Genomic DNA, 22890 nt, shown 5'->3' with positions numbered 1-22890 from the left:
GGACTTTTAGCTCCTTTCTCTCTCTACTCAGTCTATCCCATGTCCAAGCTCCACTTCTTCAAGACTCACCTGCTCTTTTGTTTTCATAGGTGTCTAGTCTTTCATATCAGTGATCAAGACCAGATTAAAATATGGCTCACCTGGGCATTGTTGAGACCCCGAACATTCATGAAGACTATAAATGATGTAAGAAGGCAGGGATAGCGATCTGTTTCAAATCTCCTTTCATGAAATTACTGAATATAATTTATGTATATATATGTGTTTAGATATTCTAATATATTAAAATAATATGTACTATAATTATGCACTACATATTACATTATACTTACTTTGCATTATATACAATGCTTGTTTTGTACAGAACTGTATTATATGTCAATACATATATACATATATGCAAATGGATAGAATACATATGTCTCCAGTCAGACCTACCGAGAACAAGGTTTCTAATTAACCTCTGGGTTGGCTATTGTTGTTTTTGAGCAAGAACTCAAACTCAAGGACAGAGCTGACTTGTTCAGAGCAAATAAAGTTACTCTGAACAAATATTTTCTTGTCTTCTCTCCCCATCTGAAATACTCTTCTTCTTCTTTAAATAAAGGTGAGTAATATTTAAAAAGAAATAAACCATATAAGAATTGCCGAATGTCAGCAATCCTATACACCCACATATCTTGGTTCAGCCCCATCATATTATAAAAGTTTCTTGTTTTCTGTTCAAAGAAAATTTCAATCAGAGGTGATGTAACGCTATAAAGAGTTGATCCAAAGATAAAGAAATGGTGTGGGAGGATTTAGAAGGAAATTCTGGAGCCTGTTTTACCTCAAACCAATGCTGTTATAATAAAAACGAAAATAATATTCTTTTACTACTAGTTCTCTACTGGAGCTCTGCAGAGGCAATGTTTTATTTTCTTTTAAAATTTGCATAATTCTTAGATGGCAGTGACACAAACCTCATATTTGAAGATTATCTTAAAAGTCACTCCAATCAACTTATTTATAATTAAAAACAGTTATCAGTAACATGAGAGTTTTAATCATGTATACTTTTTAAGAAAACTTATTTTCTTGTGACAATAAGTTTTGGCCTTATGCAAAAACAATTTAATCTTCTCCCACATAAGAAAGGGTCTAAGTTTTGGAGGATCCTGATACAGCTAAGGCTGTGACATCCTGCCTCCTGAAGAATGGTGCCCTGGGGCCAATTCCCAAACTGCAGTCATTGGGGACACCTGTCTGCATCCTTTCCCCACAAGCTCTCTGGTACATGTGGTACCCAGGGCATAGAGGATGCTCACCTGCAGATCAGATCTTTCTCCAACCCTTCCCCACCTCTGCCCAGAATCCCAGGAAACTGCAGTGTCCATGACTCCTTGCCAGCTGGCTTCAGGCTCAATTTAGCCAGTGAGAGGCACTGCTGGGAGATTGGGAGGTGGGAGGAGAAAGAGACCAGGGTGTTTCTTCCCTTTGCTCCACTCCAGGCTAGATTTTCAGCACTGGCCAAGTCTCCTCTGGCTCCAGCTCCCACTGTGAATCTGGGTTTTATTTTATTTGTTATTATTATTTTTTTGAGACAGAGTCTTGCTCTGTAGCCCAGGCTGGAGTGCAGTGGCTCAATCTCAGCTCACTGCAACCTCTGCCAGCTGGGGTTGAAGCAATTCTCTTGCCTCAGCCTCCTGAGTAGCTGGGATTACAGGCACGCACCACCACGCTCAGCTGATTTTTGTATTTTTAGTAGAGACAGGATTTTACCATGTTGGCCAGGCTGGTTTTGAACTCCTGACTTCAAGTGATCTGCCCACCTCAGCCTCCCAAAGTGCTGCGATTACAAGCATGAGCCACTGAGCCCTTCCGACTCTGGGTTTTAGTAATATCATTTTCTTGCTTTGTCCCTCCAGCCAGGCAACGTGCAAGGAACTAGGAAGAAAACAGTGAAAAGTATAGATCTCACCCTATCCACGTGGAGTCTACAGTCTAGTAGATAAATTTCATTATGTTTAACCAAAAATGACAGTGGATATTCAACTCAAATAGTACCTGTGATCATACAGTCATTTGGCATTAAAAGAAAAAAATGTTGTGTTTCTGTTCCCGCCCCCCTCCCCCGGCAAAGGGATGGGGAAGTCCAGTGCCCTCCCTAAGTTAGTTGTAAAATCGTGAGGGATTTACGTTTCCCTGATTTCTTTGGTATCTGCATTTCAGAGGTCATGTCTCTCCCATATCACATATCTAAAGGCCCAGGTTGTCCTCTTACCTTTGTTCTGCCCAAGATGAGAACCCAGGACCATGCATATCCTAGTGGGATCCTACTCCAGTTGACATCAGTGGGGTAACACATCCTTTGTTGGTTCTCTTTCCTGTATCACTTTCCCACTTCTCCACTAATGCTTTCTGGATTATCTCCCACATAAACCCTGAGAACTTGAAACCTTGTCTCAGGATCTATTTCTGAGTGACATCAAATTGAAACAAAATTCATCTCACACCTGGTGAAGTGGAGAGGTGCATCTTCCCACCACAATCTCATACTGGAGGGGAAATTACAGGACAGAGAAAATGCTCTTGAAATTAATGCCTTTTTAATGTCCAATTTTCAGGGCTCTTCCATTTCAATCCTTTGATACCCTCAAGATTTACTGCATTACCAGTGGTCAGCACCTCACTTTGGAAAGGGGGAGTACTTGCCATCCATCGTTTTCTGAGTCCTGAAAGAATCCGCACATAATATCTTGTTATAGATATCAAGAATAATATAACAAATGGTGGTGCACATAAGGTATAATTTGGAAATAAAACATTACGAATACTGCTCATGCCTCCTGGGTGCACTTCTCTAATTTTCTCCTCCCTTGCTTTCCTCTAATGTAACCATTGCCCTAAATTTTGTTTTAATCATCCTCATGGCCGCCTTTAATAAGGAGTTTATTTGGCAAAAGAGCGTGAAGACATCATCTACAATACCATCTGTGATAATTCATAAAGTAGAGGTTTCACATTTAGACTCACAGTTATCAGATCTAATGAGTACTAATGTTTCCAGTAGATACAATCTATTTCATTGTGTTTTACGTTACTAGGTCTAATACATCATTTGCCAATAGGAGCACTGAAAACTTAAGACTTTAAAAGAAAGTTCCATATTAAATCTGTCAGATATTTACTCTAACATAGAACTCCAGCATCCACTTTTGTATTGCCTCCTTGCAAATAATTTGTTTTTCATAATTAATGTTTACTTAAAATATGACAAGGTGCTTGTTTCTGTCCATGGAAAGGTTCACTTGAATACAAAGCAAATATTATTTTATATAATTCTAGGTTGTGATCATGCTAATTTATTGCATTATTTTCTAGTAAAACATTATTATTGGCAGCACATTTCATAGGGGAAAAGAACTAAAGATATTTTATGAGGGCAGTCAGTGTTTAGAGAAGTAATTGAAATGTGTAATGAAGTCAAAGAAAGCTACAAGGATAATTCACAATCCTTCATTCAGTAAAAATATCAGCTTACGTTCAGTGGTGGTTATTGGCATGTAACTTGCAAAAAATAATGTTTGGGGAGAAATCATACACTTATTTTGTAAATACAGGCAGGTAAATTGGAAGCTCTGTGAAATATCTAAGTTCATACTTTTTGGGTGTGCCTTGAAAATAAATGGAATGCATTGACTTCTGTTCTTTCTTCCTAACTCAGCCAGGAGTCTGCGTGGTAAGGGATCACATGGGGATATGTCTCATGCTGGAGAAGGTGGCACCTTTCATTCTATGTACGGACATTGAACACCTTCGAAGGGAAGTGGAAACATCTTCAAAGTACCTACATATCAAAGAAAAAGCATTTACTTAAACCTCAGAGAAAGTAACAAACACTTCATTTAGAAAATACCTGACACTAAAACTAATATTCCACCTTAGAAAATAGAACATTTGCCTTCTAACATTTTGTTTAGAGAAACACTGAACAGGAACTGAGATCTATAGAGTTTCAGGAGAAATTGCTTTAACGCTTCAATCGCTACATCAAACAGTGTTTCAGGTTCAGAAGCTAAGATATACACTCTGACCAATTAATGCTTTAAACCTGAAAAACACCATCCTTTTAAAAACACATAAAAACAATATCACCATTCAGCAGTCAATTTTTGAAATATGTGTCAAACCTGCTGTGGGCAATATTTTATTTATTTTGAAATAGCATCCAAATAGGAGGCACAGCCCCGTCTCTGATTAAAATGGAGCACACTAAATGTTTTGATTCCTGAAGTGAAAGATATTAAAGGGCTCAATGGAATAACTGTGTGGCTGAGACCAGCACTGTCTGTCAAGTCTGAGGGTTATCTTGAGCTGTGTCCCTGGGCGGGTGTCTGCCGGCCATCTCTGAGCCACAGGGCTGGGCAGCTCCACCTCCACCTGCCACTTGGATTGTGGGATCTTCAGGACACTGCTGCTGAACTGGGGATATGGGTGTGGCCACTCTGCCTGCCCAGTGACCTCTCCCTGTCGGCTGCCGCTCGCTGACCTGTGCAGGCAGAGGGCCCCTTTCTTCCCCAGCATCCTCTCTACCTGATGGAGGGGTTGGGGTTCCTTCATCTCATGATGGAGAAGAAAAGTTTTGCTCAAGGGAAGATGAGGCTGCTGGGGATCTGGGCTTCTGTGCATGGACTCTCCTGTGCTTGTAGGTGGTTACACATCTGGAATTATATTTGGACGAACAAATGCTGAACATGTCCAGTTTCACTCCACTTCCCCAGCACCAACGTCCCCATCATTTACATGCAATTTCCGTCCCAGCATCAGCAGCTTACTCATGGATCAGGCCATCAGAGGTGGGTGAAGGCCCAGATGATTCTATTTCTTGACCTGATAAGCTGGTTTTTTTTTTAATGGCGAAATGCTAATATAGGATTACAGAAACTGTCGTGTATTTCAAATGCTTACAATCTCTAAATTAATACTTTAAATAGATGAATGTATGTGTATGTACTTGTGCTAGCAACATATAATTATACCCCTTAAGACACAGTGACTCGCAGTGCACTGCAGATTTTGTTGCCAGGTCCTATGTGTGTGTTTTAAGGTTGGTTTATGGCTGCCAGCTGTCTTTTTTCCATCCTTCTGGGGACACGGTCTCCCTGGAAGATAATGCTGTGAGTCGTCTTCAAGATCCTTCTTGAATGACAGACGCCACTTCAAGTGGCCCTCCTGGTGCCTACCCACAGTTTCTGCTCTGGGGAATGGACTGTTCTAATTCTCTCTACCCTGGTGAGGAGCACAGCTTCGGAGTCAGAGGGAACTGGATTTCATTCTGGCAGCTGCTGCATACTAGTTGTATGACCTCAGACAAATCAACTTTTCTTTTTTTCTCATTTGTAAAATAGGTATAACAATAACCTAGGCTTCTGTGCATGAACTCTTCTGTGTTTGTAGCTGTTTATACATCCAGGCATACATCGCATTTATTCAGTCCAATAACTATTAAAATAGATGTATAATAACTACATCTGTTTTTAATAGTAATAATTAATAATTATTGCTGGATGGAATAATTGCTGGATGGAATAAATTAGATAATGCATATTAAACAATTAGCACAATACCTGGTACTTAATTGTTCCTCAATTATTATTATATTATTAAAAATTAGCACGTTAATAATATTCAAATAATATTTCTAATTGCTCTATTATTCTAAGTACATGTTATAAGTATTTTACATTTATATACTATATATTTGCAAGTGTTCATTTATATATACACACATTATAAATTTATAAAATATATATATATATAAACATACAAATGTACTACGACTTTCTGAAGATCAAGAACTACTCTACCAAAATTCTCAGTAGAGTACTATGCATGAAGATAGAGTTTGGAGAGTATTTGTATCAAGGACTTGGTTAATTTAAGAAAAGAACATGGATACTCTTTTTCTAAAGTATAAATCGTGCTTTAAAAATAATTAGTTGGTTCAATACAATAAAGATGATATCTATATATTTTTAGCATATTCTCACTTCAAATTAAAGGTAAAGATTCATTATAATCAACTGAAGGATGAAAATAAATATTAGGCCAGGCATGGTGGCTCACGCCTGTAATCCCAGCACTTTGGGAGGCTGAGGCAGGTGAATTGTTTGAAGTCAGAAGTTTAAGACCAGCCTGGCCAACATGGCAAAACCCTGTCTCTACTAAAAATACAAAAATTAGCTAGGCAAGATGGCTCATGCCTGTAATTCCAGATACTCAGGAGGCTGAGGCGGGAAAATCACTTGCACCCAGGAGGCGGAGGTTGCAGTGAGCTGAGATTGTGCCACTGCACTCCAGCCTGGGTGACAGAGGAAGACTCCATCTAAAAATAAAAATAAAATCAATTATGAAAATATAATGCCAGAAGGCTTTTCTTTTTCTTTTTGTAGGGATCTGAAGCCAATTCGTCAAACTATACATTTGGCAAATTTAATATTATTCTCTACCCATTGATATGTGTTTTAATACTCAAAATGTGTAAAGCTAATGTAATGATTACTGATTTGAACCAGGACTGAGTTTGCGGCAGTGCATCTCCAATCTCACACGCAAGCATGGCATGGCCTGTGTAAAACATTGTCCTTTCTGATAACCTCACGCCCTGTAATTTAGTTGTGGGCCATTCACAGTCATCATAACTGGACAGCTTTTTGTTTAGAGTTCCAAGATTGAGACAGGAAAAAATAGGACAGATGATGTGCAGAGAGCTGTGTGTTTTCCCATGAATTATCACAGATCAATGAGATAGGGTGTATTTGCCAACGCAAAGGGCTCCGATCTTTTGGAAGCCATGGCCCAGTTGATGACATAAATGTTGCTGATTCATTCCTCAGTATGTTCACATACCGAGGATGTCAAAATATCTCCATTCTGAAATTGTCCCAAGGCCAGTAACAAAACAAGAGTTGCCAAGGAGCAGTCATCTCTTCCTGGCAGGATCCTCAGGACCACCTGGCCAGGACCTGCCAAGAGAGGATGAGCGAGTTCTTAGTGTTACTGGAAAGGGGTCTGGATCCAGACCCCAAGAGAGGCTTCCTGGATCTCATTCAAGAAATAATTCAGGTCAAGTTCATAAAGTGAAAGCAAGTTTATTAAGAAAGTAAAGGAATAAAAGGATGGCTACTCCATAGACCCTGCAGCAACACAGCAGCCCCAAGGGCTGCTGGTTGCCCATTTTTATGGTTATTTATTGATAATTTGCTAAACAAGTGTTGGATTATTCATGCCTCCCCTTTTTAGACTGCATAGGGTGACTTCCTGAAGACAATCTGTGTGTGTGTCTCTCTCTCCCTCTGATATGGTTTGGCTGTGTCCCCACCCGAATCTCACCTCAAATTATAGCTCCCATAATTCCCACATGTTGTAAGAGGGACCTGGTGGGAGATAATGGAAACATGGGGGTGGTTTCCCTCATACTGTTCTCCTGATAGTGAAAAAGTCTCACGAGATCTGATGGTTTTATAAGGGGAAACCCCGTTTGTTTGGCTGCCTGATTCTGTCTTGCCACAGCCATGTAAGAAGTGCCTTTCTCTTTCCACCATGACTGTGAGACGTCCCCAGCCACATGGAACTGTAAATCCATTAAAACTCTTTTACTTTATAAATTACCCAGTCTCTGGTATGTCTTTACCAGCAGCGTGAAAACAGACTAATACACCCTCTCTCTTTTCCATTTTCTTTTCCATTCACCTTGTCGGTGGCTGTCATGAAGAAAGACATTCAGTTGGACTCACCCACGCATTTCAGCCTGCTCAGAAAGTCACAAATAAGACCCAGGGTGAGGCAGCAAACGCTAAAAGGAAAACATTCCTTGCCTCCTCAGAGCAGGCTTTGTGGGACAAAAATGCACACCTCCTCCCAGGGACTGCAAGTAAACTAAGTGTGCTAAGAAACTTAAACCCACAGTTTGTGATGGTTGAATTATTTTGGACCGGATTACACCCATCGTGGCATTGGGGTCACCACAGCATCCCTCCTAAAAGTTTAGAGAAAGATGTGTTTAGAATCTTCTTAAAGATGCTGATGGCATTAAGGGTCTAAAGACATTTCAGAACAACTTCATAAATTAAAACACACACACACACACACACACACACAAAAAAAAAGCATCTAGGAACAGAAGCAACAGACAGGAATTGGAATCTTACCAAAAGATTGTCTGTGGTAGAGACACCATCTAGAAGGTGAATCCCAGACACGTTTTTAAGAACAAGATCAGTATTAACTGCATGGAAACTTCAAAAGAAAATTCAGCCTGGGGGACAGGAGCATATCAAAGTTTAAATCCAGTAAAGACTTGTGTAATCACAAGCTACAGGCAGTTGTGGGATAAAGAGAGACCCACTATCGCATTGTTAAAATATTGTGGAATTTATTGCAACATGCCTTGCTGCTACTAAAAACTAGAAGAATGAAGAGAAAAGCTGGAAGGTTTTATATAGCGGTCTTAAAAATCCATCTTAAAAAAATGAAAATTTTAGCCTAACATCCAGATGGTGGCTCCCAATTTACCATCCCAGTGCGAGAATATTTACAAATGCCCAGATGTTCGACCGTTGAAACACTGCCAGCTCTGGTTTCCTCCGCCTTCTGCGGATTACTCATCTCATACTCTACCCAAGTCCTTAGAGTGGTAGCAATTAATCTCTTTGTGTAAGATCTCGTGAGCTCAGTCATCCGTGTTTTTTTTCCCCTTAACCCTCATTTTTCAGGGAACAAGATAGCAATCACTGTAAACTTAAGATAAAATTTGAGTTTCTAAGAAAGTATAAAAGGCAACTTTTAGGAAAATAAAAGTGAGGTTATAGCTTTGGAGAAAGGGTAAAGTTGTTGGAGTGAAATAATATATGTCTTTAGAAAATGCAAATAGAGGATTATAATTTTAAAAGATGGCTGGCTTACCATCCACAAGGGTGAATTCATCATATTTTACAGTACCATTTCCCCTTTTCGTTCTCTCTTTCTCTTTTCTTCTCTCTCCCATAGACCAAACACTGCAAAGCAGAGAAAGGGAGGGGTAGAAACTTTCCCTGTAATGTTTCTTTTTAACTTGCCCAACACATTTTGAGCTTATTTAGTGTAAAACTTGTAAAACATACCAAAAACCCATCATTTGGCAGATGTGTCATTTTCTATGAGGTGAGTGAGTGAGAGTGTGTTTAACATAGTTGCTGAGCTAGTACTGCAAAGAGGATTGAGGTCTACAGAAATCATTTGAAGTGGAGAGGTAAAAGGATCCCCTTATTAGAAATTAGAGGCCATGTAGAGAGAAGAAAATATTAAAGAAGAGATGAAGACCTAGGGATATACTCAAAATATATTACGATGTAGAAATCACTTTAAAAACAAAATAGCTTAAAAGAGTAGAAAATGCCTATCTCTGAGTAGAGAAATGTGAGTGTGATGGTTGCTTTTATGTGTCAACTTGGTTGGGCCATGAGATGCCCAGATAGCAGGTTGGTATGGTTTGGATCTGTGTCTCCACCCAAATCTCATGTTGAATTACTATTCCCAATGTGGGATGCAGGACCTGATGGGAGGTGATTGGCTCATGAGGGTGGAGTTTTCATGAATGGTTTAGCACCATCCCCCATTGGTACTGTCTAGTGAGTGACTTCTCACCAGATGTGGTTGTTTCAAAGTGTGTGGCACCTCCCCCATCTCGCTCTTCCTCCCACTCTGGTCATGCAAGATGTCCCTGCTTCCCCTTCGCCTTCACCATGATTGAAAGTTTTCTTAGGCTTCCCCAGACGCCGCCATGCTTCCTGTACAACCTGTGGAACTGTGAGCCAATTAAACCATTTTTCTTTATAAATCACCCAGTCTCAGGTATTTCTTTACAGCAGTGTGAGAATGGACTAATGCATCGGTTAAGCATTATTCTTCGTGTGTTGGTGAGGGTGTTTCTAGAAGAAACTAGAATGTGAATCCATGAACTAAGTAAAGTAGACATCCTCCTCATGGTAGGTGGACACGGTCCAATACACAGAGGGCCTACATTGGAAAAAAGGCAGAGGAAAATTGAATTAACTTCGCCTGCTGCTTAAGGTGGGGCATTAATCTTCTGCCCTCTATGCTCCTGGTTCCCAGACCTCCAGACTCAGACTTCAATCTACACAATCGGCTTCAGGATCTCAGGGATTCAAACTATACCCCCAGCTTTCTTGGGTCTCCAGCTTGCAGAGGGCAGATTGTATACACACACACACACACACACACACACACACACACACACACCCTATTGGTTCTGCTTCTCTAGAGAACCATGACTAATACCATGGGAAATTGTTAGGGAATTGTTTATATAACAAGCCGTATTGGGTTATTTGAATCTGTACATTTGTAATTGCCCATCTTTGATGTTTTTAAAGCAATTATCCTTGCCATGTTTTTCCTTTTCAGGTTTTCTTTTTAAAAATTTATATTTTCATATTAAAATGGTGAGAGTGCCTCATGACGTGTTAAAACATTTGATATTCCTTTCAAGTGGTCTGACTTATAGTTCAAATAATCTGTTATCCATGAGTTTACCACCTATTCTATACGTTTACAGCAATATAAATCATGGTCCATGTTCTCAAGTAACTCATAGATTTGCTGGAGAGAGAAATCAGGTAAACATAAAAATCAAAGTAACAACATATTTCAGTCATTCTAAAATTCATGTTTTGTCACACCTTAAGATCACAGAAATTGCAAACCATCTTATGTTTGAACGGCATCTGAATGAGAATTGACAGTATTCATCCTTTGTAGTCCATAAAAATAATATTGTAATTTATAGTTGGTATTTCAGGCTCAATGAAGTATACTAAATATTAAAATTCAATTGTTAATTTTAATAAATAAAATATTTCACACTCAAAATGCAGGAAACAGGAGGAAGATGGGAACCCCCTGGAAATCTTAATGGAGAAGGGGATTCTTAAGGTTGAACGCAGGATGATGTTTATTCCTAACTCTTTCTTGAATGTGTGCTGGAGTGACCATTCTCTCTACTGCAGGACACCACCTAACTTAGTTTGGATCATTCCTTTTTTTTCTTTTTCTTTCTTTTTTTTTTTTTTTTTTTCGAGAAGGAGTTTCATTCTTTCACCCAGGCTAGAGTGCAATAGTGTGATCTCGGCTCACTGCAACCTCCATCCCCTGGGTTCAAGCGTTTCTCCTGCCTCAGCCTCGGGAGCCTCAGCTGGGATTACAGGATCCCACCACCACACCCAGCTAATTTTTGTATTTTTAGTAGAGGCAGGGTTTCCCCATGTTGGCCAGGCTGGTCTCAAACTCCTGACCTCAGGTGAACTGCCCACCTCTGCCTCCCATAGTGCTGGGATTACAGGCGTGAGCCACCGCACTCGGTCTGGATCATTCTTACCTAGATTATCTGTCATGAAGCTCTGCCCCTTCTTGGCCATCCAGCCAAATTTTCTTGGAACAGGTAAATTGTGATCTACCATTTGTATAAATCACACAAATTGTGTTTTCTTGGTGAAACACAATTTATTTGTGAAAGAAAGAAATGAATTTCTTTCCTTTGTGATCTACATCTAGCCCCCTTAGCTTCTGCCACCAGCAAAATAGTTGGTGTCTTTTTTACCCAGGCATGCTGTCCTCTTGGGCAGGACTTCATTCTAAGCATCCCCAGGCAGGTATTTTTACATCTATAATGGGGTCTACAGTGGGTTCCAAGAGTCACACAACTTTAGCCCATGACAGAGGGACACATTCTCTCCCCTGTTCCCCCTGGTGCAGCCCTCTGTTCAGCCATCCCTAGCTTTTTCTCGCCTTCTCAATGTGAGTCGGGCACCTGTCCTCTGTGCCTGCCTCACTGCGTGGGACACATGGCCAGGCCTTCAAGTGCTGGTGGAGTTGTTCCCACTGGCCTGGGCTTAGGGGCTGGCTCCCCGTGCTTCCTGCTGGAGGTGAGGTGAAACCGGAAGCCCAGCTCTGTCCAAAGAAACCCTTCTTTCCAGTCCTCCATTGCCCTACCCTGACTTATCTTCAACAAGGCTGAGTCACCTCACTGGTCATTGTTGGTTTTGAAATGTCCATGTGGCCTGTCTCACAGCTCAGGGGTGAGGAATCTGTTTCCTATTACTTCTTGGTACCATAGGTTTAGCTCCCAGTGTACCATTTCTTTGCCAATAACTAACAGAAAGTTGCTGTTTACATCTGCCTCTTGCAGCAGACTGGAAATCTTTGAAGTTTGAGATAACATTATGTTCATGGCTCTGTCATTAGATCCCAACAAAGGGACAATTGCAAGGCAGGTTCTCAGTAGACACTTCTGTATTTGATGCATGAGGGCTTTCTAAGTGAGGAAATAACAAAAGCATAATGAGAAAAGGCTGGAAATGGAAATGCTGTGAAGGTCACCAGATATAGTTGCATAGGTTGTGCACTACTCAAATAAGGAGGCACCATTCACATACGTGATCATATAAAAGATGCTTCTGAAGCAGCATCATTGTCTGGAGTAAATCCCCAAAGTTTTCCATCTCATGCCAAGGAAATCGAGGACGTGGACACATGAGAAGTGAGTTTAAGAACAGAGGTTTAATAGGCGAGAGAAAACAGAAAAAAAAAGCTCTTTCTCCTGCAAAGAAAGAAGTGCTCCCCACTGGATCTTCTGGTTCCACAATGAAATGCATGGGGTTTTATAGATGAGCTTGAGGAGGCGGTGTGTGATTAATACAGAGCACTAGAGATTGGTCAGACCAGGTGTGCCATTTGCATAGCTTGCAAAGAAGCTGGCCAACCCACCCTACTCCTTTATTATGCAGCTGGTTCTCTACCTGGCCAGTGCCATGTTGCCTGCTTTTTACTGCACACTTGGTGACAAAGAAAAGGAAAGAGGGACCCTCCACGTTGAATATACCTGGCTTCCAGGTATCCCTTTTCTATTGGCACAACTGCCGGCATTTACCTATGCAAGCTTCCAGTTTGCTTATTTATGTCTGCAGCTCAGTTGTACAGGCTGTTCTTTGTGAGAAAAGAAATGATTTAGGGTGTGCTTTTTGTTAAAAGAGAAGCCTTACTGAGGACTCTCTTCTGCTCACTAACTGCCTAAATAATTTCTTTTTAGCTCCTGTATCACTTGTTAGTGTTGGTCAGGGTACAACGTGAACAAGCCTCTGTAGCAGCCCTTTGTGGGTCTTGCCACTTCAGAGTAAAGTAATTATCACCCTATTCTGTTTCCTTGCTCAGATAGAATGTTCACAGATTTAGGTCCAGATTTATCAGAACACAGTTGACTCAAAGGGGAAGAAGTGAAATCATAAAATCGCTGCACACAGCAATCTGGTGCAATCCCGTTACCTAACTTTACTTGACAATTTCAATTTCAAATAAACTTCCAAATGACTTCAAGCAATACAATATAAATGTTTAATATCAATAAAACAAATTAACAATGCAAAACTAAAATATCAGTGCTAAAACTAAAAAATATCTTAGAGTTGAGACATTAAAAATCATTCATAGTGGAAATTGCTTTTGATAAAACATTCTAGTCCATACAACCCTTTAAAATAGCTTATTTCTAGGCATTATGAAAAGTAAAAGTAGTCAAAGCAGGTAGCATCATTTCCTGCCTCACTGCAAGACAGCTGTAGGCAAGCAATGAAAAAGAATATCTATGCAAAGGGTTTGTTTTGATGTTTTCCACACTGTATTTAAAGTCATAAATTGCTGCAATTGCTGCAAAGGAAGTGTCTAGTCGGAAGCCTTTATGAACCTGTGTGAAAGCTCCGGTTCCTTGCAGGTGTGGCCTCAGACCTTTCTGGCGGATGGGAACCCTGGGCAGACCTCCAGGCTTTGCTCGGCTGGGGACAATTAAGAAGCACAAAGGAACTGGAGACAGAGGAAAAGAAATGAAAAGCTGCCTCAGAAAATTGGAGACCCACATGTTGACTAAAAGTGTCTGTGTGTTTATGTGTCTGTGGCAGGCGGCCCTGAACAAGCCCCTCCTCCAGCAGGTATTCAGTGCACCCTAGCACAGGTAAGACAATCAAAAAGTTATAATCAGAAATTACAGGAATAATCCAATATAACAAAGCAAAATTCAGCTAGTTAAAGAATAGAAATACAAAATCAAACGTCCAAACTACAGATGGGAAGAGGGGAAAAACAAAAGAATAAACATTAATCAGCCCTAAACCAGGCAGCAAAGGAGAGAGAGAATAAAAAAGCAAAGAAAAGCATGGTAACCAAGTCTTATCGACTTAAGAGGTAGCAGCAGAAGTATTCCAAGGAAGGAAACTCTTTGCTTCAGAAGGTGCCTAGATAAGCATCCGGACTGAATGTCTTGCCAGTATGAGTATAAGCAGAAGAGCAAATGAGCAAACAGGCAAAACAAAAAGCATTGCTTGGCTGCTCTTCCTAAGAAAATGAGGAAATTGGCACTACTTCTAAGATTTAAAGGAAGAATAGAGCATGCAATGGGCAGAGAAGGGCCAGCTTGCACGGACTTTTTAAATAATTAATTAATTTTTTTTTGGTACATGAGTAAGCCCTTCAGTGGTGATTTCTGAGATTTTGGTGCACCCATCACCCGAGTAGTGTACACTGTACCCAATGTGTAGTCTTTTATCTCTCACTCCCCTCCCACCCTTTCCCCCAAGTTTGGAAAGTCCATTGTATCATTCTTGTGCTTTTGCATCCTCATAGCTTAGCTCCAACTTGTGAGAATATATGATGTTTGTCTTTCCATTCCTGAGTACTTTGCTTAGAATAATGGTCTCCCATTTCATCTAGGTTGCTGCAAATATCATTATTTCGTTCCTTTTTATGGCTGAGTAGTATTCCATGGTGTGCGTGTGTGTTTGTGTGTGTGTGTGTGTGTGTGTGTATCACATTTTCTTTTTCCACTCGCTGATTGATGGACATTTGGGCTGGTTCCATATTTTTGGAATTGCGAATTGTACTGGTAGAAACATGCATGTGCAAGTGTCTTTTGTATATAATGACTTCCTCTGGGTAGATACCCAGTAGTGGGATTGCCGGAACATATGGTAGCTGTACTTTTAGTTCTTTAAGGAATCTCCGCACTGTTTTCCATAGTGATTGTACTAGTTTACATTCCCACCAGAAGTGTAAAAGTGTCCCTTTTCACTACATCCAAGCCAACATCAATTTTTTAAAATTTTTTGATCATGGCCATTCTTGCAGGAGTAAGGTGGTATCGCATTGCGGTTTTGATTTGCATTTCCCTGGTATTAGTGGTGGTGAGCATTTTTTCATACGTTTGTTGGCCATTTGTGTATCTTCTTTTGAGAATTGTCTCTTCATGTCCTTAGCCCAATTTTTAATGGGATTTTTTTTCTTGCTAATTTGTTTGAGCTCCTTGTAGATTCTGGATGTTAGTCCTCTGTCAGAAGCATAGACTGTGAAGATTTTCTCCCACTCTGTGGGTTGTCTATTTGCTCTGCTGATTATTTCTTTTGCTGTGTAGAAGCTTTTTAGTTTAATAAGTTCCATCTATTTATCTTTGTTTTTGCTGCATTTGCTTTTGGGTTCTTGGTCATGAAATCTTTGCATAAGCTAATGTTTAGAAGGGTTTTTCCAATGCTATCTTCTAGAATTTTTATAGCTTCAGGTCTTAGATTTAAATATTTTATCCATCTTGAGCTGACTTCGTATAAGGTGAAAGATGAGGATTCAGTTTCATTCTTCTACATGTGGCTTGCCAATTATCCCAGCACATTTGTTGAATAGGGTGTCCTTTCCCCACTGTATGTTTTTGTTTGCTTTGTTGAAGATCAGTTGGCTGTAAGTATGTGGCTTTATTTCTGGGTTCTGTATTCTGTCCATTGGTTTATATGCCTATTTTTATATGAGTACCATGCTGTTTTGGTGACTATGGCCTTACAGTATAGTTTGAAGTCGGGTAATGTGATACTTCCAGATTTGTTTGTTGTTGTTGTTGTTTTGCTTCATCTTGCTTTGGCTATGTGGGCTCTTTTATGGTTCCATATGAATTTTAGGATTGTTTTTTCTAGTTCTGCAAAGAACGGTGGTGATATTTTGATGAGAATTCATTGCATTTATAGATTGTTTTTGGCAGTATGGTCATTTTCACAATATTGATTCTACACATCCATTCAAAGAGATGCATTCAAAGCCCCCTCCTATATTTGGACTTTCCAAGAGACAGCTAAGGGAGCCTCATTTCTATTCTAACCTAGGAAATGCCTTGATAACCCACATTAGCTAGGAGGGGAGAGGTTGGCTGCTCAACTCCATGCCTCCCACAGAATCACTGCCAAAGGCTACCTCCAACACTGAATGTGATTGCAACTATTGTAATTAATAAGAACTCTTTTTGAGTACTAAGCCTACATTGGGTTTTATGTCTTATTCTAAAGAAATAAATTTCACTGATCTATTCCGTAAAGTTAAGACCCCATATCATTTATCGTGATCTCCCTGGTTCTTAGATCAGTATCTGACACATAGTAAGCAAAAAGGAAATGCTTGAAGAAATAAAAGAACAAGTGAAAGAAAGTCAAACTTAGGTTTTAGCTGAATGACAACTTGAGAAAGAAGGAGGGTATAAGTACACTGACAGTTTGACAATATTCATTAAAAATCTTGTTCTAACCCAAATAATGCTACTCATGGAATAAAACACATTTTCTAGAAGCATCATTTGTCCGTTCCACAGTTGTTCACCAAACAAACAAGCACCTGCAAAAGCCTAACTATTATGAAGAAAAGTAATTTTAGTTGGAGTGCAAATTATATGGTACATGGACTTTCATAAAACAGTTTGTTCCAAGAAAATACTTGCAGGAAAATATTTTCTAAAATAACTAACAATGAATTAAATATAATGCTTCAAGAGAACCTTGGAATTCTCAGGTGATATCCAGGTTGAAAAATATGATGACCTCACACAGATGACCCACTCAGAACACACTGACCCCATAATGGTTTTTTTCCTTCTGACCATAGAGGGAAAGACAGAATTAAGCAGTCTGCATCTGCATTGAGACAAGACTTCTTTTAGGATAAATCTGAAATATTTAGATATTCCTTCTTTTTGAAACAACTAATATTCAGGAATACAGAGAGGGAAAAATAGGTGAACAAAGGTCATGGTTTTCAAATTTGAGAAATACGTGGACCACTTTTAAAGGTTAAACAATTTTGAAACCCTAAGACTATTTCTTCTGATTGTCAGTGTGGAAGACACTCAACTAATAGTTGAAGGCTCTTTTCAACGTAGCTGACTTAGCAGGAGGGTGCATCCTTCTTCCTTTCAGCTGCCAAGAATATGAATATGACTCTACAAGGAGCTCTGGCCTCGTGAGTGGGCATTCAGAGGACCTGAAGACAAGATCCTTCCCTAGGAGGGCAGAGAAGTGTAGTCAGGGTGATGAACACAGGCTGCTACAACAAATATGCCCTTCTCAGTGTCTTAACAATCTAAAGGAGGTCAGGCAGCTCTTTTTCTTTTTTTTTTTTTAGATGGAGTTTCGCTGTAGTCGCCCAGGCTGGAGTGCAATGGCACAGTCTCAACTCATTGCAACTTCTGCCTCCCATGTTCAAGCGATTCTCCTGCCTCAGCCTCCCAAGTAGCTGGGATTACAGGCCCCCACCACCATCCCCAGCTAATTTTTGTATTTTTGGTACAGATGGGGCTTCACCATGTTGGCCAGGCTGGTCTCTACCTCCTGACCTCAGGTGATCTACCCACCTCGGCCTCCCAAAGTGCTGGGATTACAGGCATGAGACACTGTGCTCTTTTTGACAGCTCTCCTCCCAAGGGTGATTCAGGTCTCAAAGGTTTCTGTGAAGCTGCCAGATACAATACATGTCCTCCAAAGTCTCTTTAAAAGAAGAGGGGAAAAAGAAGAGGGTCAATGACTATGACCTCACAGGCATGTTAGGGCCAGGCCTAGAAGTAACATAAACTATTTCTACTCATATTTAATTGTACAGAACCAGTCACAAGGCACTAACTCATGAGTGAGACTGGGAAATGCAGACTATTCTATGTTTCCAGGAAGACGAAAGGAGATTGATGAGCACCAAACTAGTCTCTGTTACCATCAAAAGATAGAGGAGGTCCTGGACTGCCAGCCTGCAGAATTTTCTGTGGGAGAGAACAACACTTCCACCTTGGGAGACATCTCTGTTAGAAGTCTAATATGCACAGTTAAGCTGTTAAGTGGTGTGGATATGAAAAATAAGGCTGCTACTTGGAGAACTGTCCCCAGCAGCAGGCAGTACATTGATGTTGGCTCCTTCCCACTGGGAGGGCACCAACTTCCTGCTGCATGGCCTGCTGGGAAACAAGATGGTGCTCCATGGCCTGCTGGGAAACAACATGCCCTGGGGCATCATGGGGATTTGAACACTTGAATGATGACTGCCTGAGTCAGGTCAAGAGTCTACAACAAATTACATTACCAAAGACTGGGTGGCTTAAACAACAACCATTTATTTCTCACAGTTCTGACTCCACCCAAAAAAATAGAATATACATTCTTCTCATCTGCACATGGCACATGCTCTACAGCTGACCATACGCTCAGCCCTAAAGCAATTCTTGACAGATTCAAAAGAACTGAAATCATACCAACCGCACTCTCAGACCACAGTGCAATGAAAATAGAAATCAGTACCAAGAAAATCATTCAAAACTATACAATTAAATGAAAATTAAACAATCTGCTCCGAAATGACTTTTGGGTAAAAAATTAAATTAAGCCAGAAATCAAGAAATTCTGAGATTAGGATGCCAACATGGCTGCATTCTGGTGAGGACCCCCTACCAGGTTGTGGACTTCTTTCTTTTTGTTGTATCCTCACATGGTGGAAAGACAGCGAGCCAACCCTCTGGCTTCTGCTTAAAAGGCCACTGGTCCCATTCATGAGGGCTCCACCCTCACGACCTAATAATCTCTTCTCCAAAATTCCATTTACTAATACCATCTCCATGGGGTTCCAAGATGTGAATTTTGGAGGGACATAAACATTTAGTTAGACTATTGCAGTGACAGAGCACAGTGCTATGGTGCATGGGTCATCATGGATTGAACTATTTCATGGTAACTCTGAGCAGTCACTATGATCAGGAATCAGGAGAGAAAAGGGGATTTATCGATGTTTTCTCCAAAACATTCATACAAGTCCAGGCTTTTCCCAGCTACCTTATTGTAGTTACTATATAACTTGAAGCAACTATAAGAAGAAATAAAATATTATAATCTAATCTATTCCGATGGTTTTCAATCTTACAGTTTGCCTTTTCTAATTACAAAGTCTAATCAACAGAAAAAACTTAGAAAACAAAACAAAATTACAAAGAAAAAAAATCCCCTATAATCTCACCATTGAGACCATGTCTGTGAAAATGTTGACATGGGTTCATCAGAGTATGGGAGTATTGTTACACATGCTTATAGGAAGACAAACTGACTAAACAAATTAACTTGTAGCTTTCTCACAATATTTCACAGAATTCTTTGCATCTCCATCAAATTGTTCCCCAAAAAGTGTACTTTGAATAATGCTTAACCGTGTTAATTTTGTATATGAACTATATCTTAATTTTTAAATGTCCTAATTTAATGCCTATAAAATAGGCTTTTTTACTTTTAATCATTTCTGTTTTTAATTTTTGTTGTTGTTCCTTTTATCTTTCAATGAAGAAAATTATGACTCTCCTGCTTATCTTGTTGAGGTTATGAACAATTTTGGGAGGAGGAGTGAAATTGTTTATAAATACTTAAAACATCAATGATGAGGTAATGATGAGTATGTTACCACATCATTTGATGTTTTAAGTATTTATAAAGTTAAATTTAAGTTTATAAAATTAATTCTTTCAGCTGAAAGTTAATTCTGGAGTTATTATTAGAAATAATAATTCTGGAATTATTATTAGAAAGAAATTAAGACATAAATGATTTATTTCTAATAATTGGAGTTATTAAAATTATTCTGTGATTATTAAAAATAAGGGGTCTGATGATAATATTCTAGGTAAAGAGATAATGCCTATGAAAATGTTTCAAAATCTTGGGAAGGTAAAAGCCAGTATAAGTGATTGTGATCTAATTATTACCTCTCTTTGATCAAGTTTAGTAGCCTCAATAGCCTCAGTGAATTCTTTATAATTTACAAACTCCTATTTAGTTATAAAGTCTCTTCCAAGAATGAAAGGTTTGTGTGAAATCACATCATCAGAAAAACAGTTATTTTCCACATTCACAGAAGTGCAGTATGAGAGCGTATGTCTGCTGGTGGTTGTTATTTCTGTGTATTTTGCCCAATTGCTTTCCTCTGGTGCTGGGCCAAATCCCTTGTAAAGAGGAGAGTGAGGCATATGTGCATTAGTGAGACCTTTATTACCTTGTGTCTCAAATGGTAAAGCCCTTTCAATAGCATGATGTTGCCAAAGAATATATTTAAGGGAATTTAACAATTATAAAGCCACTCCTCAAGTATCCAAGAGGTAGTTTTAAAAACTGATGTGCACTGGAAATGACTAAGAATAAATACTCAATGCTGAGGCTTACCAGCCCTATGAAGGATGAGGATTCATGTAATTATGTAAAGATGCACCCACACCACCAAACACGGTCACTTGGGGTGGACACTTGCTTGGTTCTTAGAGTTCAGGAATCCACTGACACCCATCCCCATGAATGACCATGGATCAAACATATGTGAGGCATCATCAATCATCACACAAAAAGAGTGAAGTGAGAGCTTCCATGTGCACCAAGAGGAAAAATCCAACCAGGAGAAATAAGTCCTCTTTGGGGATGGATTCCTCATTCACTTGCTCTCTGACGAGGTCAAGTTCATATCGGATTTCAGAGACACACAGAACACAGAAGCACTGCACAAAATGAGATTTCTCAACAGAAGAAATCAAGATGAACCTTCCAAGGCTCATAGTTTGCCCCAGTGATCTCTCCTTGTTCTGTGGGGAGGGACCATTCAGAAAAGCAGTGCCTGGGCAGGGGTGCTCGGCGCTCTCTTTATGGTTAATAAGGGAGCGGAAGGTCATGGAATGGAGATGTGTTCGTTGCATCATGACTCCAGCTGTACTCTTGGCCTGCGGGATTAGGACTCAGGAGCTACAATTCCACAACCCTTACTGTTCTTCGTGTTGTTTGATTTTTCAAGGAAAGAAAGTAAAATGCCAAAATATTGGATGAAATCCCACGATGTTTTAATATTAGGAGATAAATTAATAAAAATGTTCTAGAGAAATCCCTTTGCTGTCCAAAGTCTGATAGGGTTGGATTTATACACTGAAGTGCATGTGTCTTTTTGCTTTTTTTCCCTCATAAGTGAGATGAATTAAATAAAAACAACATTCTTAGTTGCAGAAAACAAGATTCACTTTTGTTGAAGCAGCAAGAATGTATTGTGAAAGGAAAATATCCTGGACCCCATCAAGTTGGGAACTGCTCAGGGCAAATATGCCTCCTATTCAAAGTCACCCCTCTGCTCACTGAGATAGATGCATGTCTGATTGCCTCCTTGGAAAGGCTGATCAGAAGCTCAAAAGAATGCAAAGGTTCATTTCTCTCTCACCTATCTGTGACCTGGAAGCCCCTCCTGGCTTCCTGGCTTCCTGCCTTTGCTTTGAGTTGTCTCGCCTTTCCAGACCGAACCAATGTCCTTCTTACATGTATTGATCAATGTCTCGTGTCTCCCTCAAATGTGTAAAAGTAGGCTTTGCCCTGACCACCTTGGGCACATGTCGTCAGGACTTCCTGAGGCTGTGTCATGGGCTCGCATCCTCAAACTTGGCAAAATAAACTTCCTAAATTAACTGAGACCTGTCTTAAATTTTTGTGGTTCAGAGTATTAAGGGATATGAAGAGGCTCACAGCACTGTTGGAGTCAATGGAGAGACAGATTTTAGTCTGAGCTTCTGGGAACACCCCCCACACCAGAGCCCCTTCCTAAGACCTGCTTGCTAACAGACTCTCAATGTCTCTGACATAAGGGGGAAGCACCCAGCACTACCCATGACTCCAGAAATATGTTACTTCAGACATCTATAACTGCAAAACAGATGCTCTGTGCTTTTTCTCTCTGCTGCTCAGTCATGCCTCATGCTGAGGTGTCTGAATGGTAGAAGCAAGTTCATGTGTTCATACCCTTGTGTCAGAGAAACTGGGAACATCTTTTTTCTGCATGTTGTGTTAGGAATGTCAATTCACAGCAGCGGATACTACCAAAATATACAGCTGGAAACTGTGGAATATACTGATACCTGGCTGCCAAAACCCAGTGCCACTTTCTTCTGGGCACACAGCTCTACTGCATGTTCCAATCTCCTTTGTAGCTTGACAAATTCATGTACCTAGGTTCTGTCTAATGAATGTGGCAGAAGTCATGTGTGTTACTTTTAGACATAGTTCATAAAATCTTCCCACATAATCCTCTTCCTGGTTTGTCTCCCCACCACCTGGTGAGATATACAGAACTCAGCCGAGGACAGTTAAGACCCTGGGGGGGTAGAAGGACCCTAGGGGGTAGCAGAGCCCTAAAATGAAAGGAACCTGGAACCTCAGTGACTGTGTGGAGCAGAATTCCCCTTACTCCTGCAGCTAACTGGACTCTGTCTGGGTTAAGCCACAGAGGTTTAAGGGTGTATCTGTGTCTGCAGCTAGCACTAATTTAAACTAATAAATGGCAGACCCAAATAGTGATTAAATGTCCCTTAGCTAAACACTATGCCCTCAACTTCGAATTAAAGTTTTAATCATAAAAATTACAGGTAGTTTTGATATGGTTTGACTCAAATCTCATCTTGAACGGTAGTTCCCATAATCCCCATATGTCATGGGAAGGACCCAGTCAAAGATAACTGAA

The 22890-nt window shown here is 40.0% G+C and overlaps 1 long non-coding RNA gene across 1 annotated transcript; it reads right to left on the bottom strand.

Moving 5' to 3' along the window:
* Nucleotides 1–2567: 2567 nt before the first annotated feature.
* On the bottom strand, nucleotides 2568–18908 carry LOC107967680 (uncharacterized). The gene is made up of 5 exons (XR_010148172.1): nucleotides 18822–18908; nucleotides 17741–17873; nucleotides 8947–9038; nucleotides 3644–3829; nucleotides 2568–2714 (listed from the first exon to the last, which is right to left on the bottom strand). It is a non-coding gene; the product is annotated as an uncharacterized LOC107967680 (long non-coding RNA).
* Between the last annotated feature and the right edge of the window lie 3982 nt (nucleotides 18909–22890).

The sequence above is a fragment of the Pan troglodytes genome, chromosome 10, assembly GCF_028858775.2.
Source record: "Pan troglodytes isolate AG18354 chromosome 10, NHGRI_mPanTro3-v2.0_pri, whole genome shotgun sequence".
Classification (NCBI taxonomy): Eukaryota; Metazoa; Chordata; class Mammalia; order Primates; family Hominidae; genus Pan; species Pan troglodytes.
The sequence above is the reverse complement of the archived record's forward strand: the minus strand, read 5'-3'. Positions and strand labels throughout refer to the sequence as shown.